Source organism: Sylvia atricapilla, chromosome 24 (assembly GCF_009819655.1).
Source record: "Sylvia atricapilla isolate bSylAtr1 chromosome 24, bSylAtr1.pri, whole genome shotgun sequence".
NCBI classification, from domain to species: domain Eukaryota; kingdom Metazoa; phylum Chordata; class Aves; order Passeriformes; family Sylviidae; genus Sylvia; species Sylvia atricapilla.
In genome coordinates this window covers 6,355,455-6,382,636 of record NC_089163.1, presented here as the reverse complement: position 1 = coordinate 6,382,636, position 27,182 = coordinate 6,355,455, and positions in this window count along the sequence as shown.

Below are 27,182 nucleotides of genomic sequence, written 5' to 3'. Positions count from 1 at the left end.
ATGAGAGACTGAAGCCTTATCTGGGAAGCTGCTCTTTAACCAGAGATGTAAATTTAAGGTTTATATCCAGCATGAAGAAATGCATCCCTCTGGGAACTGGCTGCTGAAGGCAGGGCCTGGCACCACTGAACATCACAGCTCAGTGCAGGGTTCAGTCAGGGCTCTCTTTGTTTGGATCCAGTGCTGGAATAACACTGCCTTGGATGCAGGGGGACTCCAGCTCCCAGCACACAGCTTGGGCACATCCCATTGCCAGCCTGAGCCTGTGCTTTGCAGGGATCCTGAAGGGGCGGATGGGAATGGGATGGATTTCACAGCATCACAGAATATCCTGAGTTGGAAGGGACCCACCAAGATCATTGAGTCCAGCTCTTCAGTGAATGGCCCACACAGGGATCAAAGCCATACCCTTGGTGTCACCAGCCTCTGCTCCGACCAAAGGAGGCCCAGGGTCACACAGTTTCTCCTCCACAGCACTCAAACCCTAAAGCTTAACCCCTAACCCAGCCCCTTTGCTTTCTGGGACAGTGGCAGCCAAAGCATCCTGTGTCAGCCCCACCAGAGACCTTCCCTCATGGCTCCCCTCTGCCAGGGTGGCACAGCCAGGCCCAGGAGCGACCCCAGGCAGCATTTTTAGGATCTCTTCGGGATTTCCACAGCGATGGCTGCTGTGGAACACTCAGCTGCTGCCTGAAGCACCGCTGGCCCCGGGCCTCGGCTGCTTGCCCTCAACGTGGGCTGCTCGAGACACCAGGCTCATGTTTCCCCACTGACCTTTGGGCAGTTCCTGGTGCCAGTTTAAGGTCAGGGCCCTCATTCCCAGTCCAGCTCGTGGCTCAGACCCTGGCTTCCATCACAGGGTGGAGTTTGGTCTGTGACAAGGTGACAGCCGTGCTCCTTCGGGGCCAGGAGGGGAAGGTGATGCAGCTGGGACAGACAACTCTGCTGAGGGGACCTGGAAATCATCCCAAAGCACTGAGGGCATCCAAAGGACTCGCTGCAAGCAGGAAAACTGCAAAGTTTTTCTCTTGGAAAATGTGAGCAAGATCTAGCACCAGCACTCCTCACTTCAGTTCAAAACCCTACAGAATATTCAGAGTCATGGACCTGAGGGTGGGAACAAAGTCCTAAATCTCTCCAGGGTTCCCTGTTCTGGCCTTGGGTGTTTGCACCATCTCTGTACATGGAGCTTTGCCAGCTGGATCAGCTCTGCACAGACTAGAGACACCATCTACAGGGAAATCCAGTGGGAAACAACTCCATCCCTCCCTCCCAGTAGGGTCACTGCAGAGCTCTCGTCATCCAGAGGTGACCCCTTTAGATGTCACCCATCTTGCTTTCTTTCTCTTTTATACCCAAACACTTAAATGGAAATGAATGTTCCCCCTCAGAAGGAATATTTTCACTTCAAAAAGTTCCACCAGGGTTATTTCAAACATTTCCCGTTTCCCTGCTTTAGGGGAAGGGATCTGCAGAGATCAGCCCTTTGCTGTGGCACTGTCTGAAGCTGGCACATGGCAGTCCAGCAGGGAGGAAGGAGGGAGCAGCTACAAACCCCTGCCTGAATTCCCCCAGCCCTGCTCCTCCAGCTCCCTCATTCCCTCCAGCCTGGAGCGGGACGTGTGGCAGCGAGGCCAATCCCAAACCCAGCAGCGGAGCTGAGGAAGGACTGCAGAGCACAGAGGGTGGCTGACCAGCTGCACATTTCCCTGGCAGTGATGGAGTGGCTGCAGAGGGGCCAGATCTAGCACACCTGGGACAGCTGAGACCAGGGAACATCATTAAAACTAAATTACTCAGGCTTTTATTTATTATTTGTGGACTGCAACACACAAATAATAAAAAATGCAGCCTTTCAGCCAAAGTGCTTTCTGACCAGAATAATAGCTATTTTTTTTTCCCCTGGACTACTTACAAGCCATGAGTAAAATCTGGGAATCCCAGTTTGCAGCAGGACACAGAGAGTAACAGGGATGTCTGACAGCAGAGTCCCACAGGTTTAGCAAAACCTCCCACACTGTTGCCCTACTTGTCCCTTCTCCCTCCCTCCCCAAACACAAACTGGTTCCATGCACCTCCTCTGAGTCCTCAGATCCACACATTTAATCACTCATGGCCCTGTAAACTTTTGGAGTTTGCATCCAGCATAAATCAGGGACTCTCAAGCTTGCTGCCAACTTCCTACTCTGCCTCTCAAATATGGACCCAGAAAGTGACGTGAAAACGAGCATTAATTCCTAATACCAACTGGGATGTCTCATCACTGGGGAAGGAACAGTTTTAAAAAAAAAAAAAAAGGAAAAAACCACCAAAAAAGAAGTTGGAGCTGGGGAGGACCAAGCTTTACCTAAGACCTCCTGAAAATTGTCCAAACCATGACAAAAAGAAGATAGACCAGAGCAGGTGTTTGTTCTTGCTAAACAATCATTCCCACATGATGATAGTTTTTATGATTAATTATAAGATATTGCTTCTGTATATGAACTTTTCCCATTCTTTGTTCAAATATGGATTTTTGGATGTGGGGAGAACAAAAGCAACCTTCCTTGCCTTCCCTGCTTGGAGGACACCACAGTTAGGGAAGGTCTTTTAGGAAGAACCAATGTCAAACAGGTAGTGAGGGGGTGCCAGGGAGGTGCTGCTTGTTGACACCTTGTTCCTCAGCCATTTGGGTTTGGGATGCTGCTCTGGGAAGATTCCCTCCTTTATCCCACCTGAGATGTGCCTGGAAATAACCCTGGAGCTGGAGAGCTTTCCTACATCCTCCTTCTCACTGAGGGCACGGAGACAGCAGCAGGTTCAGTTCTCTCCATGCCCTGGCTCCTATTCCTATGGGAACAATGGATTTGCTCCCGCTGGAGGCCATCCCAGAGTGAGGGAGAGATGAAATCCTGGCCAGGAGCTGCCATTTGTTGTCACCCTGCTCTGCCCTGATCCCCACACTGGTGGATCATGGAATGGCTGCCAGCAGGAATGGCACAGCTGGGGGAGGGATTGAAAACAGTTGGGTTAAAAAATGAAACAAGGGATCGAAGGAAGCAGAAAATTGGATGTACAAGGGAGAGGAACAATGCTACACCACCCTGGATAGATACAACCCTGTTAACCCTTATCAATAATTGATGGCCAAGAACATGGATTTTCTCTTATTCTGATGAGACCAGCTCTGCTGCTGATATGTTCATTGGCACCAAAAATTACTCATGCATTAAAAATTACTAAAATGCTTTTTTCATCCCTTTTAGAGACAGACCCTCTGCATTTTCCCTCATCCCACTGAAGCATCCCAGAGCTGCTGAATTTTCAGGCAAATGTGCACGAAAGACAACCTGGAGAAAGCCTGGAGTGTTCCTGGCAAGGGGAGGCTCCTCTCCAGCCAGCTCTGAGGGACCTGAGAACTCATCCAGTGCCACGCCTGCCATGGCAGGAACACCTCCCGGTGTCCCAGGCTGCTCCAAGCCCCAGTGGCCTTGGGCACTGCCAGGGATCCAGGGGCAGCCTCAGCTGCTCTGGCAATTCCAGCCCAGCCCCTGCCCACCCTGCCAGGGAACAATTCCCAGTTCCCAATCTGCCACCCAGCCCTGCCCTCTGGCAGGGGGAAGCCATTCCCTGCTTGGTCACTATGATAGTGGAGAAATGGCCATCCCTAAAGACCCAAGGAGGGAAAACTCCAGGAATTCTATACACCAAAAATGCATCAACAGAGTCTGAAACAGTAAATTTCACCTCCAACGGGAGTGGAGGAGCACCAGTGCTCAAGATTCATGGCTGTGACCAACCTGCACCAGCCCTCTCCCTGGAGGAGGCAGGATGGGCCTGGGATTGTGATCTGGGAGCTGGGACTGGCCCCATCCCACCTCTGGATCTGAAGGTGTCCATCCAGGGCTAAGGGAGCACCAGGATCTGCCAGGCTCTCTGAAATCCCAGCCAGGCACAGCCTGTGTGGAAATAAATCACTGCTGAGGCAGCTTCGCCACCTTCCAAAGGCTCATTCTGGTCGGATTTTCTGTCAGGAGTGTAACCACTTGAATTTATGCAGATTATGCACTCCTGCCAGGTGTTTATTTTATATGGTTCTCTTCCCCCCCTGCTACACTGGGAAAGAAAAATTGAGCAATATTTGTTAATGAGGCAAGTGGGATCTTTCCAGGCCCCTTTAACTTACTCGGAATAAAGTATATTTTTAAAAAATTGCTGACCCTTTAAACCTCAACTGTTAGCTTATCTTGGGGACACGTTTCTTAGTCAGCAAAAGGTGTTTCCTGCAGGAGTTATTTGTAATTCATTAGCACTGGAGTAATGGCCACACTCTTAAATAATTCCTGTGCTTATAAAAGACCATCTGGCACATGTGCTAAGAGCCCTACACTCCTCTAGTGTAAATCAGGTGAGATCCATGGAGTTGAAGGAATTCTGTAGGCTTTACACCCTCCTGCCAGGCTGGCCCAGAGCTTCCCTCCAAGGCCTTGTGTTCCCAGTTTTATGGGATCAGCTTCTCCATCCCAGCTCATGGCAAAAGCTCTGGGCTGGTCCTGGGGCAGTAGGAATGTCCCCGGCCTGGGGCAAGTGCAGCTCCTTGGGCTGTATTTATGTATTTATCCTGGTTTTGTGTCCCAACAAATGCCAGGTCCTCTGTGCAGAGCCACAAAACCTGCCAGGAAATTCCCAGTGTAAGAGGAGGGAAGGAAAAACCTAGATCTTGAAGTCGCTCTAACTTGAGCTTAAGGTTTTTGCTTAAGCACAGGGATGGATTTACATCTGGTAAAGGAGATTTGCTGGGGTTATATCTCACTTTTTTTCCCCCACTTAAAAAATAAAATGCAGCAAGAGACAAGAGGGAGATTTGCAGGACACAGCCAGTGAGGAAATGCAAAGTTCTTGTAATCAACCTAAATAAAAAATATTTCCCACTCACATATCCGGCCTGCAAGATTTCAAAACTGCTTTGGAGCCCTTTGGGTTTTATAAGAGGCAGATCCAGGCAACTAAAGGGATGGACCCAAAGCAGCCAGCAACAGGTCTGGATGTGGAAACAGCTCCTTCCCCTACCCTGTGATGCCAAACCACCCCAAAAGCCTTCACAGGAACAAATGCTGTGCACCCCTCCTGGCTCCAGCCTCAGGTTCATTGTTCAGCTGCTTTGGGAAGGGATGAACAGTCCTTATGTTCCTGGGGCTTCTCCATTTCCACTGGAGACTCTGTGGAGCTGGGCCCCAGGAAAAGCAAATTTCCTCTGCCTTAGGCAGGGATAACATTTCAGCAAAGCAGTGTGAGATTTCATCAGGGCTTTTGTCTGTAACAAAACCCCAGTGACAGCAAGAGCTCGGTGCCCTGGAAACTCAGCAAGGACAGCACATTATGGCCCAGCCTTTGGTAGAATCACGTCCTTTTCACTTTTTTTTACAGGTATGTGATATCCCAACCCCCATTTGTTTAATGTGCCTCCAGCCCTCCTCCAGGATCAAAGCATCACCATGTCTCTGGGTGATTTGTGTGCTCCCCAAAACACTGACCCACACATCTCCCCCAGTGAAACAAAGGCTTCCAAATAAATAAGCTCAAATTGGATTTTTGGTCTGGATCCAGCTCTGGAGAAGCTGTTTAACAGCTGACAGCCCTGCAAAGGCAGCTCCGTGTTCCCAGCAGTGGCTTCAGGGGCTTTTGGAGCTGTTCATTTTCGTTCCCTGTGGTGCAGAGACAGCAGCTCCTGGGGTTTCAGTTCCTGCTGGGTCTCAGCATTCCCTGGAGGGCCAGGCTGCTTGATCCAGGAACAATCACCAGCCCAGGCTGGCTGAACTCCCTCCCTGGTTCCCGGCAGTGCTGGAGGACTCCCACCATCACAGCTTTCAGAACTATTTTTGGGAAAGCATTTTCTCTTTCACTCCTGTGCTTACTTGAACATTTTAGGACTCAGAAAATGGTCAGGATGAACTGGAGCCCCTGCAGACTATTCTGCACAGCTGAGTGCTGAGCTGGCCTCGTCTGGCACTTGTAAGATCCTTGGCCCTCTCCTGCTGCCCAGATCCAGCCCTGAGCAGCCTCATTCCCCAGGTGACGGCATCTCCCATGGATGGACACATCCAGACAGTCCTTGGGCTCAGGACAAGGCATCTCAAGGAGCAGGACCCTGAGAGGGAATTTGGGGAAGGAAGGCAATGGCAGAGGGAAGGAAGAAGGAGGAAACACAGATGAAACTCTGAATTTCTGCAGCACCAACTTTGAGTTGATTCTGACCCAAATTAGTAATTGTTAATGGCAATAACGAACATCTAAGAGTGGGAAGAGGGCACATGGAAGGTGAGCAGAAAGCAAAACAAGGGAGTTGAGCAGCAGGAAGAGAACAAAGCCCTGGCAGGCGTTCTTGTCAGTGGCAATAAAGGCTCCCAGCCCTGGTGATTTATCGGAGCTCTCTCTCTCTCTGTTGTCTCCGTGGCGTTTCAAGACATTGGTATTTGCAGAAAGTGCAGTGCAGCCTCTGGATAAGGGAGAAGAATGAATCCATCACAGCTTCCCGTTGGCACCTGACAGCTCCAAGCCATCAAAGCGGGGGCAGGCAGCTTTCCCCTGGAGGCAGCGGGTGCAGGGCCGGGTCACTCCTGCCTTGGGGCCATCGAGCCCAGCTGATCAGCGGGCTGCCAGCCTTGCACAGCTCCCTGCCCGAGAAATCCAACTCCCATTCTCTTTGCAGCTCCTGTCTGGGCTGCTCCTGCCTCTAGGCTGGCCCAGGCTCCATCCAGCCTGGCTTTCCCAGGACATGGTGCCCGCTCTGCCTCCCCAGCTGGCTCCCACTTGGGCACGGGCTCTTCCCTCCCACCCAGCCCTGTGTCACACAAATCCCGGGTGTCCACACAACATCCTTGCACACTGAGGTGAAAAGATCACTTGGCCATGAGACTGCAAAGATGAAGCCACAGAGGGAGCTCTGAGAGCAGCAGGAAAGGACTCCTGAAGGTCATTCCATCTATGTCACCCAGGATGAAAACCTGGCTGAGTTACACAGAATGGTTCATTTCAGGCTGCTCGTGATGCACCTCCCTGTGTACAAACAGCTCCAGGCACAGAATCCCACCAAAAGGCCTCTCACAATTGTCCTCCCATAATTAAGAGGCTTATACAGCAATAATGAGAACAAAAATAGGCGGCAGTAAAACTCTTCTGGTTTTGTGCCCTGTTCAGCTCAGTTTCTGGCTTTCTCTAAGGTTCTGTGGCTCGTTGGAGCATTCCTTTGTTCCCCTACAGAAGCTGTGCTGCACTGGGGCTCGCTGCTCTCCCTCGTCTGTGGAATTCCAGTGTGTCCAGTGGGGTTGGTGGGGTTGGAAAGGGACACAAAAGCCCCATGTAAGAGGTGTGCACGTTTGCCAGGTTTATCCCTGCAGCTCTCCTGCTCCTCGCTTCTCTGTATTTCACACAAACATTTCAGAATGACAGACAGTGAAAAAAGGAAACTGCAGATGGAAGTGTGAAATTTTGCACTTAGGGGCCGTAATGAATCTTGCCTGGTTTCCCACTCCTTGCAATATCTTTGCTGGAAAGTGCAAAGACCTTAATTTTCCCTGCACACAACTTAAAATGTCTCAGCTCCTGGTTGAAATGTCAGGGCTCCATCATGTCTCTAATCCAGAACAAAACCTGAGGGCAGCCAATGCATCTCTGTTTGCTGTACTGGGAACGGTTGGGCTGCTCAGGCAGCTCCTGTTTGGGACCTGATCCCTGCAGGGCCTGAGAGGGAGCAGCATCATCCCATGGAGAGATGGGATGCAACTGAGCCAGTCCAGAGCCAGCATCCACCTCTGGGACAGGGACAGCAGCCAGGGCAGGCTGGAGCTGGGCCAGGGCAGGCTCAGGCTGCAGAGCAGGGAAAGGTTCTTCCCCCAGAGGTGCTGGCACTGCCCAGGCTCCCCAGGGAATGGGCACGGCCCCGAGGCTGCCAGAGCTCCAGGAGCCTTTGGACACCAGGGATGAGGGTTGGTGGGGTGGGCTGGGTGCTCCTGGAGAGTTTCTTTCAGCTCAGGAAATTCTAAGTGAACACAAACTCCTCTTTTGGAGGAACACCCCACATTCTGCTCAGAAGAGAGAGAAAAATATAATAATGCAGTATTTTTTTTTTTTCTGACAAAGTTTCCACAATGCTGATAATTCATTGTGCAATAATGAGCCACGTTCTGGCTCAGGCAGTCTGGGCACACAGAGGGGCAGCTGCACAGCCCCATGGCACCAGCCTGTGCCAGGGGTGCACATGGAGCTCAGCTTTGGGGACACCAGGGTGGAACGGATGGCTGCTTCTCTTCCCTGTGCTACTGCCAGTGAGTTTTAGTTTTTTTTTCCCAAGCTTGTCCTTGCAGGGATGGAAACATCCTGGCACACAAGCTCTGGTCCCTCCCTCCTGTCACACCAAACCCAAACAATCCAGACCCCAAAACCCCACCCCACAAAGCACCAAACGTAACGATCACCCCCCAAAAATCCCACACCACCAAACCCAAACAATCACGCAATCTCCCAAACAAAGAAGAGCCTTAACCACGGTGTCCAGAAGTCCTGAGAAATCTGAGATCCAGCCCCAGCTCTGCACATCCAGGCAGAGCTTGGCACAGACCTAAGCTGAACCAACTAGGAATGTGAGTGTCAGCACTCTGGACTATTTCTTTAGGAAGGTGAGAGACAAGATCTTCCCAAAGGAGGAAAATAAAGTGGAAATAAGGCCTTTTCCCCCCAACCTTTGTATTGCATCCACACATTTTACATTGACACTGTTCTGCACATCAGAGCACGACCCCAGTCCTGTGTGAAATCGCCTCTTTTAGCACCGAGAGCATCCACAGGGCCACTTCCCTCCCTGATCTGTCATCACCCCGTTCCAAACCCTGCAGCACCTTTTGGGAAAGGTGCTGATTATTTACAGTACATGCAATTCAGATGTCACTGGATTATTAACCTTGGCTGGGGAGCCCTAAATATCTGCATTAGCAGAGATGAGTTGTTTCCTCCATTTCAGGCTAAAAAGAGGAGAAACAGGGGAGATCAGGCAGTGCTCTGCTACCATCTTGCAACTAGAAAAGCCAAGGAAGGGAAGGGTTGGCAGCAGGAGCTGTGCTATTCCAAGGGATTGGAATATGTGAGCTCCAGTCCCAAAGGTAAGAGGTGCTCTAGAAGAAAATGAGGAGAAAAAGTCTCTGCTTTCAACAAGGAAAATTCAGATTGAAGTTGAGGGCAAACCCTGGAGGAGCAACCTGGGAGCAGCCCAGGCACCACCTCCTGCTGGTTCTCATCCCCCACAGCTTCAGGGCTGAGCCCAGCACTGCCAAATTAACTTTGGGATTTTTGGGAAAGCAGCCCCTGCTTAGCCTCTCTCCATCGCTTGGCAATCAGGAGGTCGGGCTGTGCTGGGACACGATGGGACACGATGCTGAATGGTGACAAATCTGCTCCTCCGGAGGCAGTGGGGCTGTGACACGGAGCTGTGACCCCGGGGTGTGGCACAGACCATCCCCCGGGGCTGTGACACGGAGCTGTGACCCCGGGGTGTGGCACAGACCATCCCCCGGGGCTGGGACACGGAGCTGTGACCCCGGGGTGTGGCACAGGCCATGCCCCGGGGGTACAGATTGTCCCTTGCAGCAGGCGTGGCAGAGCCGCCTGGGCTCCCTGAGCACAGAGGGGTTTCACGTCCCCTTTGCCATTGCCCGAGCCATCGGTTCCCATGGAGAGGCACCAGACTGATTTCCCAGAGGAGCTCTGGGCTGGGCTGAGGGAGCACTGCTGTTCCATCACTCTGAGGACGGTTCTTAGAGGATTCCATGGATGAGGAGGGTAGGCAGCTGCTGGAACTGCCCCCAGGGGCACAGAGCCTGACCCCAGCCCTGCGGCTCTGGGTGCCCAGCAGTGGGTGAGGAGCCCTGGGGTGTGTGGAGGTATGACAGAAACACAAATACCAGACTGACTCTGAAGAGAGCCCCTCCCAAGGCACTGGAAACGTCAGAATCCACCCTGTGCCATCACAGGAAGATTCCCCTTTGATCCTTTTCAGACTGCTGCTCTCACAATGGGATGGAAGGAAATGTGGAAGGCTGCTCTGAATGAAGCCTCTCCAAGGTTTCCAGCTCTGCATGGGCTCCTCTGTTTATTTTTGGGTTGTTTTGCAGAGCTAACCCAAATACACAGGCCTGTTCTGGCACTGCTGCTCCATGGCTTTCCTGACAGTAATCCATCTTATCCCACAAGAAGCAGGAGGAAGATCTGCTGTCACTACCAAGAAAGAGAAAATAAAATCAGCTGAAATTTTTCTCTGACTCTCAGGAAACTCAATTCAGCTCCAAACATGGTGAACAAAATGCCATCAGTGATTTTCCCTTTGTAATTAGGTTTGCAAAGGTTGACTGGCAAGGAATTAAAACATGGAAGCATTTAAAATATCAGTGAGTTCTGGCATCCTAAGTAATGTGACATTTCTATGATAATTTGGCAATTAAATATGCAAGCAAGGATGCTTCTTCTTTTCAAACACAAAGGTACGACACTTCCACAAAACCCCTTCCAGCATTTTACAGGTTCAACTTCTTGCTCCAGTAGAAAAATACTATTTTCAACATGTGGGCAGGGGACACTTGCAGTGGAACAGAGCCAGCAGGGCATCCCCCAAAGCACCCATGGGGACCAGAATCACTCATGGACAGGGGCAGGTTCTGTTCCCACCTGGGGGTCACTCTTGGCTCAAACCCAAGGTGAAATAAAACCTCTCTCCAAGTTGCACAAATGAGGCTGGGAAAGCGGGGGCTGTTTAGTCTGGAGAAGAGAAGGTTTTGTGGAGACCTCAGAGCCCCTTCCAGGATCTGAAGGGGCTCCAGGGAGGCCAAAGAGGGACTGTTCATCAGGAACTGGAGTGACAGGATGAGGAGGAATGGGGTCAAACTGAAAGTGGTGAAATTTAGGTGAGATATTGGGAAGGAGTTCCTGACTGTGAGGGGCTGGGCTGGAATTCCCAGAGCAGCTGTGGCTGCCCCTGGATCCCTGGCAGTGCCCAAGGCCAGGCTGGATGGGGCTTGGTGCAGCCTGGGGCAGTGGGAGGTGTCCCTGATCATGGCAGGATATGGAATGAGATGACCTTTAAGGTCCCTTCCCACCCAAACCATTCCCTGATTCTATGGCTGAACAAGACCCTCAGAAGGAGGAATTCAGTTTGTGCTGGGAAGGGAACGAGGTGAAGCAGCCAAAAGTCTCTCTCCATCCAGACACTGACTGACTGTCACCCCCCACACCCATCACATCCTTCCTGAGCATTTCAGCAGCTACCTTCCTGAGCTGATGAATAATTTGGAGGGCCTCAGCCATTATTAAATAATAAAGATTCTTTTCCTTGCAGAAATAATTGAAGCATCAGAGCTGAGAAATTGAGGTCACCCTGAGCTCTGCCCTGTCCTCTGCTCCCACCAGACCCCGGGCCCTGCTTGTCTCCAGGGGACAGGAGGTGCTGGAGCCACAGGGACTGCTGACAGGGGGCAGGGACAGTCCAGAGCTGGCATTAAGGCTGTGGTGGCACAAGCCTCTTTCAAGAGAGGCCACGAGTGTAACTGGGCTTTATGGTGGTCCTGGCAGCATCACCCAGCTGGGACTGTGCTGTGCCAGCTCTGCACATCCCTCAGCTCCTCCCTAAAGGGAGGAGGACACAGCCTCTCCTGGGTGCAGAGGTGAGCAGACTGCTGCCAGGGACTCTTCAGAATCACTGACTGCTACAAGAGTTCTTCCTCATGAATGGAAACCTCCCTCCTCTCTAGAGGTAAAAGTTCTGCTTCAAAACCCTACTGGGGCTTGGTTTTGGCAGCACTGAAAGGTCTGGGGAAGCTTGAATTCAAAAGTGCCAGCAGCAACACATCTAGGGAAACCCTGCTGCTTCCAGCCCTCCTGCTCCCCTGGATCCTCCTATTGCTGTGCCCTCGGGCACTGCACAAGTTTTGGCTCCAGGTGGATCCCAGTGGATGAAAAGCTGTGGCTGAGGTCTGTCCTGTCATCTCCACACTTGTTATCCATGGGAGGAAAAACCAGCAGGAAAAGCCCAGCAAAACAAGTTCCCTTTAACCCAGCAATGTTTTCCCCCCACTCTTTTCCTCCCCTGACTTTTCTCCAGAGCAGAAGAGAAACACAAAGGTGTCAGTCTTCTGTCTTCACACTCCTGTGCTGATAAATAAAATCAGCCTTGACCAGTACATGATGAATAATGGCTCCTCCCAGGGGGAAAAATTCTGTTCACAGAGAATGCAGCCAGGATGAAAGTGATGTGGGTTTAGAGCCGCTACACAAACACAGTGAAATGTGGAATGAGATCCTTTCTGCAGGGTTTTCATGAGCCATTCTGAACAGCGTCAGTAGAAAGAGCTTGAAGTGACAGTGAAAGGTGCACCAGCCTGCCCAGTATGGAACTGGGAGTCCAAACATTCACTGCAGCACCAGAAATGTGGGAAATGCCAGGCCCCCAAGTTAGAGACCTCAAAGTGAAATCAGCTCATCCTGAACCCTGCAATCAAATAACAATGAAGACATTTGGAAAGACTTTCCCCTGCCTAAGGACTGCCTGTAGCAATTAGGGACAATTAACACTGCTAAAGGAGCACCAGTAGGTTTGCTGTGCACCGGGAAGTGTCATCTCCTCACAAACCCCGCGGGCCAGTGTTTGGACCAGGGGGTGACAAGGGAGAGCTTCCCCAGGCCCTGTCCTGGGCATCCTGCAGAAGGCAAAGCTCTCCTCCATCCCCTGCCTTCCATCCCCTGGAATTACTGAGGTGAGGAATGAGGCCTCCTGAAAGTCCCGTGACTCTTCCTGAGGCTGACACTGGGTGCCTTTGGAGAGGAAAGAGAGGGGACCATAATGGATTTCTATTCCATGACATAAAAGCCTGAATCCCAAATTCCACACACCGTTACCTTTGGAAGGTATATGTCCAGAAACCTGAGGGTTCTCAGGGCAAAATAAAGTTTGTTTTCCAGATGTCCATCCAGATATTTTTTAATTAGACCTAATTTGTGCTCATCAACATCCCATTGCAGCAGAGGGATGATGGTGGAGTTCAGCAGTCTCAGCATGGAGAGCTCTGAGAGCCCTCCTTGGCCAACTCTTCAAAGGCTGGGAAGGTGCATTTGTTAATTCTAAATGGGATAATCCATGATTATAAGTAAAGCCCAAACTGAAGGTCTGAGTTGTTTTTGAACTTTCCCCAAACCTAATTTCTACAACAGAATAGTTTTGTTTACATGAGGTTTTGTTCCAGATAATGTGACCTTGTGGATAAAGGAGAGAGAAAAATAGGAGGAAAAAACTGTACATGCACGGGGGAAGGATCTTCCACCCCTCATGGAAAAAGCAGAACAAAAGCAAAATTGTTCTGGGGCTTGTTTGAACTTTGTCTGAAAATTGATTTCAGCTCTGAAGAGCCTGAGCTCATCCCTTTCCTCAGTTCCACCTGCCAACAGGCAACACTTTTGTCTCTGTTGATAAGGGACTTTTTAATTATTGCCATTATAATTTGAAAATTGGGTTCCTGCCACAAACAATTGAAATTAGATTCAGTGTTGCTTTTAATCTTTGGTAATGTCTTTTAATCGGGGGTTTCATTTCCTATCAGCAATAAAATGTGTGGATGTCTGCACACACGTGCTGGATTTGAGGGCACACAGGAAGATCTGAGGCACTCCCAAAATGTGTGAGTGTTTTACACAGGCTGAACACGAGTGTTTCACTCAGGCTGTACACGAGTGTTTTACACAGGCTGGACATGAGTGTTTTACACAGGCAGTATACAAGTGTTTTACACAGGCTGAACACAAGTGTTTTATACAGGCAGTACACAAATATTTCATTCAGGCAGCACACAAGTGTTTCACTCAGGCTAGGCAGGTTTTACAGCAGAAAGAACTCCCTGATCAGCCACTTCTATCTATTATGGTCCATGACCCTGTGCCTTGGTCCTGTGACTTCTGCATGGAGCCACCTCCATCAGAGCAGGCCCCAGCCCATCCTGAAGGGTCTGTGCAGCACAGGTCACCCTGGGTCAGGATTTGCAGGGCTGTCTCCTGATCCAGGACTCCTGATCTGCACTGAGCAGCTTGGAGAGGACACACTCAGGTGAAGAAGGCTGGAAAAGGTTTCTGATGCCAGAAGAGGCAGCCTTTGGTCCTTTTCTGCTGGCAGATACTGAGATCTTTTTATAGGAACAGGACTGAGCCCTCATGAACCCGTGTGACCCAGATGGCTGTGTTGGATTTATATTTATACATCTCTCATCTCTCTCTCTCTCACCCACCTGGCAGTAGGTGAGACCCAGCTGCCTGAGATGCACAGCCCAGTGACCTTGGCAGGAAGGAGGGGACAGCAATCATGAGAATGCTGCCACGTCCCTGCATCACAATCCTTTTTTCCATGTCATTTTTCAGCTGAAAACCAGCACTGCTGGCAGGTTTCAGTGCCCAGGAGATGGGATCTGTCCCCAGCTCTCCAGGCCACTCTAAATCCACCACAGCCTGCTTTGTTTGGGCAGAAACTCAGCTGGCAGCTCTGCCCAGGGCAGGCAAAGCCTCCCCTCTCCAATGCACCAGGAAAACAGCTCCAACTACTAAATTATTCTTTTTTCTTTTGTTTTCTTTTCCTCTCCAACTGCCCACATTGCTCTGGGTCATCCCAGTAGCCCAGCTGTCCACAGCCATCCCTCTGAGCTGGCTGTTTTCCCCACAGTGACCATCCTTTACTGCAGGGAGGCACTGGGACACAGGGACACAGCAGCCCCAAGGCAGGAGCAGCTCTGAAGGATTCTCCTCTGTGGGGAGGACACCTGCAGGCACAGTTTAGCCTGCGCAGAGCTGGCACAGAGCTTGCAAAAGGCTCCTGCCCCCACCTAAGGGTGGGCTTAGGACTGTTCCTGAGCACACCTGGGATCCCATCTCTAGGTCAAGGCAGTGGAAACTGCAGATCAGGGATCTGCAATATAGAGTGCAATAGTTTGGGGTGGAAGGGACATTAAAGATCCTCAAATTCCTACCCCCTGCAGGGACACCTTCCACTGTCCCAGGTTGCTCCAAGCCCCATCCAACCCGACCTTGGACACTTCCAGGGATCCAGGGGCAGCCACAGCTTCCCTGGGCAACCTGTGCCAGGGCCTCCCCACCCTCACAGGGAGGAATTCCTTCCAGGTATCTGATCCAACCCTACCCAGAATGGTGCAGAGACCAAATCCTACAGGCAGCACCCAGCTTGTCAGGCAGGCTGAGATTACAGACATCAGCCTGGTTCTAAAATATCTTGAATACCTTTAATGGACTTGAAGCCATTCCTTTCGTTAAGGGGAGGTGACAAGGAGACTTTGCTGCTATTTCTGAGCCTCTTTACCAACCCACCCTCCTATTTCAGGTAGGATGGCACAGAAAAGCCTTCCAGGATGAGAGCAAAGAGCCTTAAAAGATAAAAAATGAGCTTTGGATCAGTAGTCCTTCATAGGTTCACCTGTTATTTGCTTTATAGGAACTGTTTAAATCCAAGGAATAATCAAGGAGGAAGAAGGTTGAAAAAGACAGTTGTGGGTGTGCTGAATTTGGTTTTTTTGTTGTTGTTGTTCTTGTGTAGTTTTTGTCCTTTTTTATTTAAATAAGAAAAGAAACTGAAGAGTTTTATTTGTTATATTCCATATTATGAACTTCATTCAAAGCAACCCCTCGCTCTTAGAAGTGGTGCAATAAACCCTCCTGGTTTAATCTGCCTGCTCAGGAAGGGAAATAATCAGATCCTGCCTTTTGCATAGGCAGAGTTTTAATTACCTCTGCAGCTTGCCTGGTCCCATCTGAGCAGCTTTTCAAAAGCAATCTATTAGCAAACAATAACCCTGCAGTTCCCTGCCTGCTGCTCAGCAGATGCTATCACTGCCTTCCTCTCTCTGCCCCAGCCTGGAGCAGGGAGCCAGCCCCAAACCCTGCTCCTAATGGGGGGACAGAGGGGCTGGCAGCAGGATGGGGTGGCAGGACAAACACAGCCCCGAGGTCTGAGTCCCATAGGGATCATTTGGGACAGAAGATGAACTCCCATGGGAGGAGGATGCCAGGGGCAGCTCCAGGATGGCCAGTCTCACTAGCTGAGCACTGGGTTCATGAAGCCATGAGTCCCTGTCCTGCACTGCTGGGGATGAGGCTCGTGTTTGGGCCCCAGACCCTCTCCCTTTGCAGAGAAGGGCCAGGAGGTTTTTAGCCCTGCCCAGAAAAGGCCATCGGAGCCCTGGGCTTGGTGTGAGACCCTGAGTGGCCAGACCTGCTCACAACAACCACCGGAGGTGTCCAAGCACTGCCACAGCTGCCAGGGAAAAGTCAGAACAGCCTGGAAAGGTGAGTGAGTCCTGCCCCTCCCCAAGGACAAGGGACACCTGCACAACCTCACAGGCCTTCCTGAGCCTCCATTTCTTCAGGCTGAACAACCCCATTTCCCCCAGCTGCTCCTCACTTTTGGGTTCTTGCTGTAACATTTCCTTCCGCTGAGTTGCTGCTCTGGAAGGATTCAAACCCAGCCTTTTTTTCCCCAGCAAAGAGGAAACCTTTCAATCATCAGCCTTTCCTGGTGGCTGCACACCTGCCCCAGAGCTGTTGCTGTCACATGCATCACTTCAGCTGCAGAGTATAAAGACCCTCAAATGAAGTTCCCTTACTGCACCATTAACCTCCTTATGGAGCTGCTGTTCCTAACCAGGCTCCAGTGAACCTTTCCCAGGCCACGTTTCCTTGAGCTCCAAACACTTGGATTCCTCCTGCAAACCACCAGGAATATTTATTCACCACACACCTTTCCTCACCCCCATTATTCTTACCTGGAAATTAAAAGCCCAGGAACCACCTCCAGACATCCCTGCAGAACCTTGATCCTCATCCCCTGCACCCCCAGGAGCATTCTGGAGCCAGTGAATTCTGGAGCCCGGCAGGGCTTTGTTTGGGCTCGGTACAGAGGAATAACCACAGATGGAGCAGGATGGCCCCTGGCCCGGGCTGGGCTGCTCCCCGTGCTCCTGGCCCTGGGAAGGACAGGATGCAGAGCTTCATCATTCCCAGCTCTGCAGCAGGAACAACCAACGGGGCTGCAGGAGCCAGGACTGCTTGGCTGCCTCCCTGGACATGGAAATGCTCAAAATGTTGTGCAAAACTCAGGCTGCACCCTGGGGGGTGGTGGTGGTGATTCCATTGTCTGGGAATGCTGGGAGAAGCAGGAGATATTGGGATGTGTGGTTGCTTCATCTCTGCAGAAAAACCAGACCTGGGAGGCTCTTTTTGATGAACAGGAAAAGAAGATTTCCCCCATGACAATGACTTTAACATCTCTCACCTCCAGGATTCAACATTCCTTCCTCAAATGAGAAAACAGCCAACAAATCCCTGTCTTTCAGCACCTCTGCAATGGCCCTGTGCTTCTGATCCATGATTAAATGTGGGAGGCCAGGCTGGATTGAGGCCTCTTCCTTTGGAACTGGCGGATCAAACCAGAACACAAAGCAGGGAAACAAAAGGGAAGGAACAGTTGGATCCATCCTGAGCAGGAGCTGTGCTGTGGGGCTGTCGGGGATCCCCATCCCGAGGGGCTGTGAGGACCCTGGTGACAGGTGGCAGGCTCAGGGATGTGCTGGCTGTCACTCAGGCAGTCTGGGGGGTGTCTGCCACGCTGCTGTTGCTCAGGCTGGCATTTCTGAGCTCCTCCTGGTCTCCACGGCCCTCCCCCTGCACAAACCCGCTCCTGGATGTATGGACAGTCAGCAGCACTTGGAGGTACCTGGAACAGCAGCATCCTCCCCACAGCTTTGTTCCTGCTCCCTTTGCTCCCAAAGAGCCAAACTTTGGGCTGAGCCAAAGGCACTGAAAGCCTTTTCTGGATTCCCAGCTCAGGAAAAGCTCCAGCCCCTCTCTGGCAGCTCTGAGGCCAGGACTGAGGAACATGGAATGACAGAGGACGCCTGGGCAGGTGTTAATGAGAAAGTGATTTGTCTCTCCAGGATGTCCTTGTGCTTCCCAGGAAAGTCACTGAGCAGAATTTTTTGAATATTTAATACAGCTTCTTAATTAAGAAAAGGGTAAAAAAACCTGAGGGATGCCTTTCCTTCCTGCAAGGTCAGGGACAGAGCTTTAAATACAGGATAATCACTTGTTAGGAAGAGGGAGGCAGCTGGTGAAGAGGGGTGTTCTCACAGTTTGGATCAGAGAAAGCCCCTTCTGCACGCTCTGCTGCTGTCACACAACCTTTGCCCTGGGGACTGAAAGTTTTCAGGACATTATAAATGTTTTTCTCCTGTCCTGCCCTGCAAAAACTGAGTATCTAAAGTAAGGCTCAAAAAATGAAGACTCTGACCAAGTAATTAAAAAAAGCACCCTGTCTGGTTTTACAGAAACATTTCAGTTTGGTAATTTCCAAAGGTTTCATTTCCATTTCAGTCTTTCTTTTTGTCCTGTAGCTGAACTTCTATTTCAAAGCAAAGAGCAAATTCGAAGCAAAATAGAATAGTTCCATTTCCCACGCTGTGGGAGTCACGGTGACCTGCGGATGATTCTGAAAACTTTTCTCCATTTTCCCCCAAATGCAAAATCTACTGAAATTGGTCCTTTCTTATGAAATATTCTGGCTTTGATGAATCAACACGTTATGAAGAGACTTTTTTTTTGGCAAATGACTCCCAGGCACACTCATTTCTCCATTAACATCCTGCTCGGCGCAGGGCACAGTCTGGGACTGGCTCGGATTTCAGGGATGCGGCTGCTTTCCCCACACCTGCCGATTTTCCTGTGCCCCCCGTGGATGTTCTCCTGCCCTGGAGGAGGGAGTGAGGCAGGGAACAGGAGCTGTCAGCTCCATCCCCGGCCACGTGCACCCCCGAGCTGCATCCCAGGGATGGATTTGTGTCTCCAGCTCCCTCTCCCTGGTGCGTTCGGAGCTCCCTGTGCCGCAGCACGCGCAGTGGCATCGCTGCTTCTGCTGGCAGGTGGCACTTCCCACGCGGCCAAACGCTCGTGCCGGGACTGCATCCACTTTGTTTTCTCCCTTCCCCCTTTTCCCACGTGTGCTGCAAATTCCTCAGGCCAAAAATACTGCAGGCACAGGAAATCAGGCTGCAAAGCCCGGGGAATGAAGCGGCGCCTCGATAAACAACCGGTGCCTGCGCACAGGGCCCGCCTGAGCAATCAGGGTGCACAGAAAGGGGTAGAAACCCACAATTGGATCAGTTTGCATAGGGGGCTGTCAAAAGTGAATGTGGGGCACACTGAGGGAATCAGGAGGGGCTTGGAGAGAGACTTTGGCCAAGGGTTGGAGAGACAGGGCACAGGATTCCCACTGCCAGGGTGTTCTTCCAGCTCTGCTCCAACATCTGAGCAGACACAGCCAGTGAGTGCCAGCGCCAGGTGAGGTAGTACCAGCTGCTCCACCAAGGCAGCACCTCCTGGAAAGGCACTTTCCTTGCCCAAAGCTGGATGTCAGGATAGCAGTGCCATGTGCCAGGCTGTGCTGCCTTTAGATGTTGTTCATGGACTCAGCAAAGTCCTTTCCCCCGAGCTTTGCATCCGAGTGCCCGGCGCTGAGCAAACAGGAGGAGACTCCTTAAGTCCTCAATTACATTTCCCTTCTCCTCTTCAATTCCAGCCGAGACAAGAGGTGATAATACTGAATCTTTCAAATATTTGATATACAAAGAGAAGAGCTTGTTAAAACGAGACCAATTAATGCATTTTTAATCCACATTTAAACACATGCAAAGATCCTGAATACTAATGCTGTCATTTGAATTCCGGGTGGGGAGGGCTGGAGCACGAGCCTGCATATCTTTCCATCTTTCCATGATCCTTTCCATCTTTCCATGATCCTTTCCATCTTTCCATGATCCTTTCCATCTTTCCACCTTTCCACCTTCTCATCCTTCCACCTTTCCATCTCTCCATGTTTCCATTCCTGCTTTGCTGCCTCACCTGGATCAGGCAAGGTCAGCTCAGCAGTGCTGCATTAACAAAAAGCTGCACTGAGGCTCTCTCCAGGTTTTTTAACTACCTGGTTCCACCCAGATGCTGCTCAAGTTTTTTGGGTGTTTTTCCCCTCCTTATTCTTCTGCCTTTTATTCCTGAAGCTCAAGGACATTTTGTATCCTTTGGCTGTGCCCACTGCTGGAGAAAACAACCGCACAAAGATGTTTGAATCATGGAATCTTGGAAAGGATAGGATTGAGAGGGACCTTAAAGATCCTCTCATCCCACCCCTGCCATGACAAAGACACCTCCCACTGTCCCAGTGCTCCCAGTGTCCCAGTGTCCAGCCTGGCCTTGGGCACTGCCAGGGATCCAGGGGCAGCCACAGCTGCTCTGGCAATTCCAGCCCAGCCCCTGCCCACCCTGCCAGGGAACAATTCCCAGTTCCCAATATCCCATCCTTCTGGCAGTGGGAAGCCACCAGGAATCCTCATGTGGAGAGACTGTGGCCATGCGAGGTTCTTACAGCAGTTTTGCATCACCAAGGCTTTGATTGCTTGTACAAGTCTGAGTTAAAACCTGAATTAAGAAATAGTGTGTGTCTCTAAGCCTGAGCTTCTCCTCAATGAGAAGAGGCCTCCCAGCAGGGCTGTCAATCCTGGGCTGAAGTTTGCTCATTAGGAAATTCCGGAGCATCCAGCCCTGCGCTGGATTTGCTCAGAGGACAGGGCTAGCGATCGGCATAAAACTCTGCTGCCCTGGCATTTGCATGTTGATTGCTCTCCCTGAGCCACAGGAACACACTCCAGATAATCTCTGCTTCCTAGGAGGCAGGAAAAAAAACCAACAGAACAACAAAACCCCTCCAAAGGCACAAGCTGGGAGCCCATTCCCATCCCTGGTGGAGGCGCTGCCGTGTCCCGGTCATTCCTGTGCTGGGCCAGGTCTCTGCTGGTTCCAGCAGGGGTTTGGGGCTGTCAGAGCCACCTCCTGCCTGGCTGGGGCTTGGCCAGCTGTGGGGGCTGATCACCCCCTTTTCCCCTCCAGGATCTCTATGCCCAGTGCTGACCACAATTCCTGAGAACGGAGCTGCATTCCCCCAGCAGCTTTGGGAAATCCCAGCCTGGATGGGATTTAAGTCACTCAGGTTTGATACCTTTGCAGAGTTTGATTTTCAGCTGCAGGCTGGAATATTTCCAGGCAAACTTGATGTAAAATTCACTCCAAATCCCACACGGGAATCCGGGCTCATATAACATGCTGCAAACTTTTTGCTGCCTCTGAAGCTGGAGGCATTTTTTCCTTTCCAAACCAAGAAACAGCTGGGGTTTGCATTTTCTCCCCATTTTATCTATTTACAAATCCTGTTTTGTCCCACCATCCAAGCCCCCCAGACAGCCCTTGTGAGACTAGAGGGTTTGTAAAACCTGCAGGTGGGAATTGCAGCACAAACTCACAGATTTCAACTTTTCTGAGAACAGCAGAGATTTCAGGGCTGCTTTTCTGAGTCAAAGGTTCGTAGGGATGGGGTTTGCAGGGAACAGCAGGAGATGGAGGTTGTGCACAGATTGGATCAGCCCTGCTGCAGCCTGGAGATCCTGAGGACACCACCTATCCCTTGGGAACATTCACCCGTCTTCCAAAAATGCTAAAAAACGCATCATAGGAAAAGTGGGCGAAAACGAGTGAAGATTTTTAATTTGTTTGGGTTTTTTATTAAACATGACAGACTGCAGTGGAAGTAGAAAGTGTTTCCTAGCCTGGGTGTTCATCCTGAGTGTGCTGGGAAGTAGAGAAGACACTCAGGGCCTCACAAAATGAGGATGTGTCTCAGAATGAGTGTAATCCCTGCAGGTGTCCCGCAGGAAATGAATCATATTAACAAACACTTCTTGACTTTGAGACCCCATCAATAATTGGAGATATGCACCTAGACTCCTGGGCACATCTCACACACACTGCAAAATGAAATTAATCTGAAAATAAAAAAACCCTAAAATATAAATGTATGTGAGCAGGTGGGGAAGCACAAAATACAAACCAAGGGAATAAATTACCTGGGTTCCCTGAGAACACCCTCGAGTGTTATTGGCCATTGTCAGCACCTTGTCCACCCATCACAGAAATGGGGACTTGTTATTTGTCACCCCTGCACCAAGGATGGCAATGCTGAGGCAGGAGCAAGGTTGATCCAGCAGGATCCATGCTGGGATCAGGGGACTGGGTCCCAAACAAAGCAGCAAATGCAGCAAATCCCTGCTCCAGTTCCCACATGCTGCATTCCCTCCTGGCATCACATCAGCTGCACAGATGTCTGCAGGACTCCTCCCCTGGGACATTTCTGGGGGTGATGATGGGTGGCCAAGGGGAGATAGGAACCACGGATTCCCCTCCTGGCCCAGGAAGCAGAGCCCGAATCCTCCACCCCTGGGTTCCACTTCCCTCTTACTCTGATTTACACCATTCCCTACATCCCAGGCGCTTTCTCTGAGGACTTTTATTTTCCAGAGAACCTTTGGAGCACAAATTCAAATCAGTCATCAACTTCCCACTGAGTTCCAACCAGCTCTTTCCCCATTTTAAATGGTTTTTAAATGCATACGATGCACTCCATCTTCCAGCTGAAATAACTTCTGTATTATCCTGTGAGCCTGAATTCCTCTCACCCCTCGCTCCCTGCTCACTTCAGATAATTCAGTGGGAATTTATTTGAGAAGAGGTGGTGGGTCACAAATGAAGTAAAACGCTGACAGCAGGAGTTCCTTCCCATCCTCTGCTCAGGGAGAGGCAGGGAGCCAGGTTTTGGGAGCTCAGGGATAGCCACCATTGGGATGCTTGAAACCACCTCAACAGAGAAGTGTTTTTCCTTCTCTTCCCATGAGAAGAGATTTGCTTCTGATAAAGGATTTTTGGACAAAACGTGAGTCCCCTCGCCTTGCCGGGAAAACTCAGATGCTTGAGAAACAAAGCCACGAGCGGCCGCCAGCGGGGAGTGTCCGAGGCACAGCTGGGGAAAAGCCGCGCAGCTGGATTGAGGGAACCCAAGGGGCAGGGAGGGTGGAGGAGCTCGGGGCTCCGCGGGATCTCCCAGTGAAGCAACTCCCGTTGGGACTGAGCAGAGGAGCAGCCTCTGCACCCCAGGGAGGCTCGGCTGGATGAAGGTGGATGAAGGAGGTGCAAGCTGAGACTCCGCGTCCATCCCTGCTGGAGTTGCCTTACTCCAGAAAATGCACTGTCAGGATGAGCAGCTTGTGCCCTGTGCCTCAGGTGGGGCGGGGCAGCAACTCCCTGGTGCCTCTGGAGGTGCTTTGAGGGGAGCTGCTGTGAGAGAAATGTGGATGCAGCAATCCCTTGAGGTCAGGGGACAAAGGCAAACTGCCCGAGCCCCAACATGGCTTTGAGAGGGGACTTCAGAACTGCGGGGTTATGAGAGAGATGGGACAGACCTTTCAGCAGGGCCTGTGCCAGGACATGGGGGAATGGTTGGAAATGAAGAGAGGGTTGGTCTCCTCTGATTCACGGAGGGAATTCCTCCCTGGGAGAGTTGGGAAGATCCTGGCACAGGGTGCCCTGAGCAGCTGTGGCTCCCCCTGAATCCCTGAAAGTGTCCAAGACCAGGCTGAATGGGGCTTGGAGCAGCCTGGGGACAGTGGGAGGTGTCCCTGCCATGGCTAGAGTGGCACTGGATGGGACTTGAGGTCCCTCCCATCCCAAACCATTCCAGGATTCTTTTTTTGGGGGACCATCTTTTCCCCAGCCCGTGTGCACACAGTGCCCACCCTTAGTGCAGTGGTGGAAGCTCCTGTTGGTGATTCCTGCTGGGAGCAGGGAATGCTCTGGGTGAATCCCAGGCTCTCAGGGTGTTCTGTGCCCTGCAAGGGTCACTTAAACCCTTCAGAGACCCTTCTGGGACAGTTCAGATCCAAAGCAATTTTGGGTCTGTGCCACCTGCCTGAGCTGGGCTGACCCTGACCCCATGCAAATATTTCCTCCCCGCAACCCTTGAGGTCCCTTCCAGCCCCACGGCTCCCTGATCATGTCCTGGCTCCTCTGTTCATGACTTGGCATCATCAGAAGCTCCAAGAGGTCCCTTATTTTAATTAACCCAGAGAAACACAACACCCCCCCCCCCCCCCCACTGCTGCCACAGCTCAGGGCAGCAGAACCTGACCTCTGGAGCTTTTTAAATGGCATTAATTAAGCAGAGCTCCTTGGCTGGAGTGGTTCCAGTCCCACCATGCAGTGATGGCTCCTCTCTTGGGTTTTTCAAAGCCCTTTTGGATCTACTCCACCCAAACTTCTGCCTGGATCCTGCGCCTCAGCCAGGCCAGTGGTGTCTTCCCAGACCCAAATTTTATTTCTCCTCCATGAAAACCAGCTTGAAAACGCTGGGAGATGGAAGGTGTTTCAGAGATGGACACCAGTGATGGCCCAGCAGAGCCACCAGAGGCACATTCCTGTCTCCTTCCAGCTGAGGATGTCACAGCACACACCTGGCACACCCCACCCAGGGTCACCCCGGGCCCTGCAGAAGGGGGTTAAACTGACTGGAAAGGGTTAAATGCACAGAGAATAGGAGTTTTCATGGGGAAAAGACGTTCTGTGGCTCCCTCTCTAGATGGAAAACGGAAAACAAAGTTGTGTCCCTGCTGTCTGTTTAAGGGCTTGCTTACATGGGGAAATTAATCCAAAATTAACTAGTGGTGTGAATTGCAAGTGGATTAGTTAAATTATATTAAACCTAGGCCTGGATACTTTCATTTAAAATTAAAGTAGCCTTAATTCAATTTGGCTCAAGTCGCTTCAAAAGTGAATTAAGAAAAACTTAATTATGAACCCCTTAATTCCAAATGAGTGTGTCTACATAGGTTGCTTAATGTGCTTTCATTTACCCTTTTAAAAAATTAATCTTGATGAGCTTTTCCGAATCTCCCTATGGTGGAGAGATCCAGATGTGGGAGTAAAAACCCTCTGATTCCCTGGAAAAGTGGGAAAAAAGAAATAACAGGACAGGTGACTTCTGCCTGCAGCCAGCTCAAATAACACTGCTGGGTTTGCCCTGCCCCGGTGCTGGAGACCAAAGGGCCTCGGCAACTTTCCCTTCCCAGCTTTTTTCCTGGCAGTATTCCTTCCTGCCAGATCCCAGCAGCATTTCCAGGAACTCTCTCAGTGCTTTTTTTTCCCAGAACCACAGAAAACCTGCAAACTCTCCACCTGCTGCACCAGGAGACGCAGGGAGGGTTTTGCAGGAGGATCTGTGCAGTTATTTCTGGGCACTGAGTGTGGGGAGCTGCCAAGAGATTGAATTCCCACCCCTCCGCTGCCCCCTCAGTGATGGAGAGGTCTCTCTGTGGGAACTGACCTTTCTCCATCGTTTTTTGGGGACCTGCCTGGTGTGAATTTGCCATCCCAACCTGGGAACCAAATGTTTCTGGTCCAGAAGCCTCCCCGAGCAAGCTCCAGTGACAGCAGGAGCTCGGTGCTATTGAGATGCTGTGGAGAAGCAATGAACCATTAAGGCCAAAACCTCCTCAAAATGAGATGAGACGAGGCCAAAGTTTCTGATTTTCCTCCCAGAAAATGATGTGAACACTGGAATCTTTCCTGCCAAGTGCTGGGAATTGGACAGAAGTGCATTTTGGATGCCAAATCATGGCTGGGAAGCGTTTTCCTGGCCAGCCACAAGTACCTGTCATCGCTCAGTGTCCCCTCATTCTTTGATCATATTGGTGGTCCCTGGGGTCCCTTCCAGCATATTCACTAATTCTCTAATTCCATTTGTGTGCATAATGTAGAAAAGGAACAATTCCTCCACGAGCAGCACAATTTAACCTCCAGCATGACATCCCTAAGAGCTGCTCCTCACTCTGGAGCTCCTGGATCCAGGCTGGAGACAAGCCAGGCCAATGGGCAGAGCATCCTCAGCTCACCCCAGCTCCCAGCCTGGATCATTTGTCACTCCAAAAGGATTTACTTCAGTTTTTCCAAGGTGTGTTCAAACCTGCTGAACACTCCAAAAGATTGGCTGGGAGCCTCTCCCAGTTACCTGCTGCACACAGGGGCTCTGCTGCCTCTCGTGGTCTTTGGGGCTGCAGTAGCTCTTCCCCAGAATGCTTCCTGCTGTTTCCAGGCTGGTTTCCCAAGGAAATGGAGTTCTGTGGTGTCAACCTTTTTCTGGGTGTCTCTGCCTTTTCAGCCCCCTGACCATGTTTAAAGGAATTTTATAGAACCAGAGGATTGTGGAGGGGGATGTAGGAAATGTTCAGAGAGGGTAAGAAGTAGGGGAGTCATGGAATCATGGAATATCCTGAACTGGAAGGACCCACAAGGACCATCCAGCCCAGCCCCTGTCCCTGCCCAGACTCCACCAACTCCAGCCTGTCATCCCTGGTGTCCAAAGGCTCCTGGAGCTCTGGCAGCCTCTGCCCATTCCCTGGGGAGCCTGGGCAGTGCCAGCACCTCTGGGGGAAGAACCTTTCCCTGCTCTGCAGCCTGAGCCTGCCCTGGCCCAGCGGCAGGAATAATCAAAAATTATCATCTATAAATAAGAACGTGCCTATTGTTATTTAATACAATTAATTGCCCTGATCCTGCATTCAGGTGCTGGGAGAAGGATCTTGGCAGAGTTTGGGCTGCCCAAGACGCAAGAGAGAATTCCCTCTGGGATCTGTGCCCCCCTCCCAAGGTGTCACACAGGGTTAAGGGCTCTGCCCTCCTTCCCCCGAGGACAAGCTCATTAAAGCTGTGCCAGAGGGGCTGCAGCAGTGAAAGGCAGAGTTTATTCTGTTTCAGAGTTCTGGTAGATATTAATCACTTTGCATCCTCAAAAGGCATCTGAGAAACTTAAATTTGTCATGGAAATGTCAGATAAGAGAAATGCAGCATCTCCAGCTGGGAATAGACACTGAATTCTGTGGAATGTTGTGCTAAAATGACCTTTTCCTTTCGATTAAAGCAAACAGGTAAAAATCAAAGTCGAATCTGCAGCAGAGGCCTCAATGAGTGTCTGTGTTTGCACACGTGTCAGGGTGTTCCTTCTCCTTGGAGCACACCTGGCACAGGGATCAGCTCAGGTGGCCTGGCACCGTCCCTGCTCTGGGAGGATGAGGAAGGATGCTGAGGTGCCTCAGAAATCCTGGTTGTACATTAAAAATATATAGAAATCTACTGCATATAAAAATGTATTGGTTTTTATTAGTTTATATATGGTTTTTATCTAAATATATTTC